This window comes from Malania oleifera, chromosome 1 (genome assembly GCF_029873635.1).
Source record: "Malania oleifera isolate guangnan ecotype guangnan chromosome 1, ASM2987363v1, whole genome shotgun sequence".
NCBI lineage: Eukaryota > Viridiplantae > Streptophyta > Magnoliopsida > Santalales > Ximeniaceae > Malania > Malania oleifera.
In genome coordinates, this window is record NC_080417.1 from 129,376,856 (window position 1) to 129,382,229 (window position 5,374).

At 36.4% G+C, this 5,374-nt stretch overlaps 1 pseudogene; it reads right to left on the bottom strand.

The window, feature by feature from the left end:
- Positions 1-618: 618 nt before the first annotated feature.
- On the bottom strand, positions 619-5,374 carry LOC131148983 (beta-fructofuranosidase, insoluble isoenzyme 1-like; annotated as a pseudogene).

Sequence of the window (5,374 nt, forward strand, 5' to 3'; positions counted from 1 at the left end):
AGGGCTTTTCGATCAAGCAACTCCCACTCATTCTCGTTCATGGATGTTGGCTTACCATTCAACGGTAAGTGCAATTCTTTCCCAAACAAATAATCTTCTATCTGCATCTTCTAGAAACTGAAATTGTTGCCATTGAACATTTTGATTTTTGAGCTCTTTTCGTTCTTCATCTCAATTCACTAATTTAGAGATGGAATTAGCTAAAATGGATAGTGCGGTTGGATCCGGAACGATCAAAAACCCTAAAAATGGTTCAAGTCACTCGAAAAACCCAAATGACTCTGAAAAGCTCAATCAAAGTTTGGTAAAACCTGGTTAAACCTTGGTCAAACTTCCTGACGTGGAGGCTTATGTGGCAGTGGGGCCCACTTGCTGACTTGATAATGGGGTCCACCGCTGACATGGCACCTTCCTGCTGAGGTGTTGCTTTGGCTGACTCAGTGATGTTGACGTGGCCGATTCTGTGTCGGCAAGTCGGATCCGGTTCTCAGGTTGATCCGGGTCTGAGTGATCTGCAGGGTTGGGTCGAGGTGTGAACTGAGTCGGGTTGAAATGATCCGAGTGAGAAAGACACGTGAAACGCGTGCGGCGTGTGAGGATCTGGTCATCGGCGCGTGATCAGCGCGTGTCGAAGTGTCCTGCTTCGGCAAGGCACATGAGGGCACGTGAGGCTTCATCTGGACTCCATTCGAGCTCGGGTATGCACGGTTCTCTTCGTCTCGACGAGCTGAATGCGATGGTGGCCTCAAAACTTAGTTTCGAGCCACTGGATAGAGCTCTGATTTTGGGATCACTTCCAATCTGGCTTTCCTGCTCCAACCGGGCTCTAATACCACTTGTTAGGAACCTGTGAGCAACCAGATCAAAGTAACACAAAAAATTTAACATGGTTCGGTCAATATCGACCTACGTCTATGGAGCACACACCAAATATTCACTATTTCGCCGCCGAAAAATTACAATACTCTCACTCTCTCTCCTTCTCTTCCTCCTCTTTCTTCTCTCTGCTCTCTGAGCTTCTCACTGTTATTGTGTCATTCCTCAGCCCTCTATTTATACGGGTTGATATTCCAATCACTATTTAGTTACAATTTAAACATAATCAATCAAAACATGGGAAGTTACAATCATGGGATAAAATGGAGATAAATGCACTGCGTTTTCCAACTCAGCTCTATGAATGGACCGCATCTTCAACTCAACTCCAGCTCCTGGCTGTCTTTTGGCTCCAGCTATAACAATATATTTGTCTCTTTTTGACAAATTTGAGTAGAAGTCCTTGTAATTCTTAGGATAAGTTCTTAGAATTTTTAAAACCCCAGGAAAGATAGTGACTTTTCACCAAATCTCAAAGGAAGTTCGTGTCTTTTACCTTAATATTTCTGTTTCTTGAACAATTAAATAGAAATATCTGAACTAAAAACGGATTGATTGTCCTCCATTAAAACATCTTGATGATTCACTATAAACATTTTTTCAATGATGTATTATAGCAAATATAATACCACTTTCCTTTTTCAGTAAGGAAAGAGGTCTATCACCACTATAAAAGTTTACAACTTTAATAACTAAGATGCCTTGTTTAAGACAATGAATGTTTCAAATGGTACAACAAATGAATTTCGTTATTTTTTCTTTTTATTACATAGGAACTCCAGCCACCAACAATCCCTTCGGACCCCCTAGTGAGACACCAAACTTACGGATCAACATCCTCCCCTTAGGTCTCCCTGATCAGGTTAAGTTTGGATGCGGAATTGACTTCCGTGCATCAGTTGGACGTTCGGCCAACCCGACCCTCGGGACACATCTCCATTACCATTCACGGTCCCCGTTGGCTCATAAAACGAACTCTCACCATCCACGATCTCCACTGGCTCACAGAGTAAATTCTCACCATCCACAGATACCACTGGTTCCGTGAGTGTATCTACCTGAAATTAAACCCATGATACTCTTTCTTACCTGCTGATATCTTTTCACCGCGTCATGCCCATGAGGGCAAATTTCATTATCTTTGCTTTGTATAGAAAGTGAACAATTTTATTGATTGATACATATTAATGACTATTAAATGCAAATTGTAGGATGAACTGTTGGTTCCTAAATATACTATTTAATAATAGCCTACTGATCTATAATAATCACAATATAATAATAATAATAATGAATTGGCTAAAAATCTTTCTATTGCAATCTATACATTTTTTACTTATGATACATGTTTAATAAAAAAAAAAAATATTCTTGTGGATTGTAATAATAATTAACTAGAAATTAAAATGCCTATATTTTATGCTGACCCATTATGTCAATTCAAACTTGCTTCTCTAATCTAAGCATGAAAGTTCAAACTCAATCCTCATTGAATTTCCAATCGACTAGAAAATGGCACTTATCAACGCAACAAGCACGCATGTGGCACTTTTAATATGTTTTAGGTTATAAACAAAATTGAATCCCTTCAAACTTAAAATCCTCTCTCCCTCCAATAAAAATTTTCTTTCAACCTTCTTTAAAATGTGAAAGTAACCTCTACAACAAAGTCAATCCAAGGCAAATGTGATTGTGCCTTCTGAAAATCGATTATTGCATCATGCATGCACGCATACATACTCCATCCAACAAGCAAGCTAAAATATCGCATTCAATGAAGAAGACAGCTACAGCAACAACATTACAATGAGGTCACCCTGAAAATCGAACGGAGCAGATAAAACCCTAAATTTCCGAATTTACTCCCAGCTCGTTCAAACAATGACAGCTCAAACCACTACATCAAAGGCAAAAAAAAAACTCAAAAGCTAAAAAATCTAAACCCTAGACAAGGCAAAGAGCTGAATATGCAAGAAATACATGCAAAAGAAATTGCATTTTCGAGGTCGAGACAGATCATAGCAACACATAAAAAGCAAAGTAGAAGCTTAAGATCGTACAATGAAAATGTCTGTTTGCCGATCAAGCCAGCACGAGCTGCCACAACATACTTCTACCTCCGCTTGTATGGAGAAGGTTTGGAGAGAGAGAGAGAGAGAGAGAGAGAGAGAGAGAGAGAGAGAGAGAGAGAGAGAGAGAGAGAGAGAGAGAGAGAGATGAGGCTGAATGGAAACCGAAAGTGGTCGCTTGACTCGCTTTGTCAGTGAGGACAGTGAAGCTTTTTGGTTACGTGCACTTTTTCGTGTGGAAAGGCGCGAAGCTTTTTTATTGACAGCCACTGCACAAAGGCAATGCTGGAGTTTTTTATCAAAATATTATTAAAAAAAATTAAAAAACATAAATATGTAGGAAATTTAGAAAATTTACACAAATGTAGTCAACCGACTTTCTAAAAGTTGGTTTGGGTTTTTAAAAAAAAAAGTCAGCCGCAATTCTTGACTGTCAAAATAAAATAAAATAAAAATTAAGAACCAACTTTTCAAAAGTCGGTTTGGGCTTAAAAAAAAAAAAAAAAAGTCAGCTATAATTCTTGACTGCCAAAATAAAAAATAAAAATAAAAATTGAGAACCGACTTTTAAAAAGTCATCCCTCCAAAAACCAAATCCCAACCCCCCACCCAAAATTAAATAATAAAATATATATTATTTTTAATTTAAATAATAATAAAATATATAGTATTTTTAAAATTTTAAGATTTAAATAAAAATTTGTAAATAAAAAAAAATTAGGGTCATTTAATATAAAAAATATTTTCTACTTTTTATTTGTTTTTCATATGAATTAAAAAAAGTAAATTAATTTTTTAATTTCAAAATATTATATAAAAATGAATACAAAAACAAAAAAAAATTGAAATAATTTACTTTTGAAAATAATAAGACAAAAGGACATCTTACTTCCTAATTACATAAAAAAAATTATTTAAAAAAACTAACTTCCATTTTTTACCCAAAATAGAAAATTTGTCTCTAATTGTAATTAATCTTTCCTTTTCTCGTTATTCTATTTTTCTTTCGAATCAAATAGGACAAATGTACTACAATGGAATCTATCATCTCTTCTACCAGTACAGCCTGAAGGGAGCTGTGCGGGGTAACATCGTTTGAACTCACTCCATCTCCAAGGACCTCATCAACTAGGTCGCCCACGAATTCCCACTTAGCAAATAGGAAGCAGAGTGAAATTAGTAGCCGTTGGCGTGTGAGTCCCGCATGGGATGCACGGAGGTGAACTAGCAGACCCATGTGGCTCCAAATAAATGAGTTTTTTACTTCAAATCCCCCGAGTTCTGCTCCTGCCTTCCCCCTTGAAAGTGGGAATCATAAATTTTTTTAAATTTAAATAATAATAAAATATATATTATTTTTCAAATTTTAATATTTAAATAAAAAGTTATAAAAAAAATATATTTTTAAGTGTCATTTAATACAAAAATATTTTTTACATTTTATTTATTATTCAAATGAATAAAAAAAAGTAAGTTAATTTTTTAATTTCAAAAAATCATATAAAAATGAATACAATAACAAAAAAATTTGAAATAATTTACTTTTGGGAATATTAAGACAAAAAATGACATTTTACTTCCTAATTACATAAAAAAATTATTTAATATATAATTAAGAATGGAAAAATTATTTAACATATTATTTGATGTATATTTTATATAGAAAAATTTTAAAAATATTTCTTACCTAACCGACTTTTCAAAAGTTGGTTTGGATTAAAAAAACAAAACAAAACAAAAAACTTGTACAAAAATCTAGGCACAAAAAACAATTAGAATGAAATAATGGAATGGAAGAAAAATGTAATGAAATAAAAAAATTATAACACGTGTTTCATGTGTTCTCCCATCACCGATGTGTCCAACCCATGCCGCCCGCGCAGCACAACTGGGTAAAAATTCGGGCGTTCCCACATTCCGATTTTTGGAGTATAGTGGAGTAGATGTTTCGCCTTGACGCAATTCACGAAATCTCTGCTTTGGTACAAGTAGGTCATTCCCCGGTGCTTCCTTCGGCTGCCGACTACCATTCTCCAATGCTCGTCTCACCCGATCCAGCCTGTGGTCGGGTCACGGAACGCGCTCGTGTTCATGTTCAAGGTGGGAACCACAAGAGGGTTGTCGTCGGGTTTGATCCATTCACGGAGATACGGGTCTGATAGGTTAGCGGGTACAACGTAGTTTTGGACTTGTCTGTTCTGGGAATCGAGTCTAGTGTAGAGGATGACGAGTTTGTTGCCCAGGAGGATGGTGGTAGATCTGGACCAGCACCCATTTATATCGAAGGGTTTGGATGGGTAGATGGTCGGGTCAAGGGCGACCCAGTTAATGAGGTTCTTGGAGATGGAATGAGCCCAAACGATGTTGCCCCATACAATTCTCTTCGGGCTGTGCTGGTAGAAGAGATGATAGATTCCATTGCAGTCCAT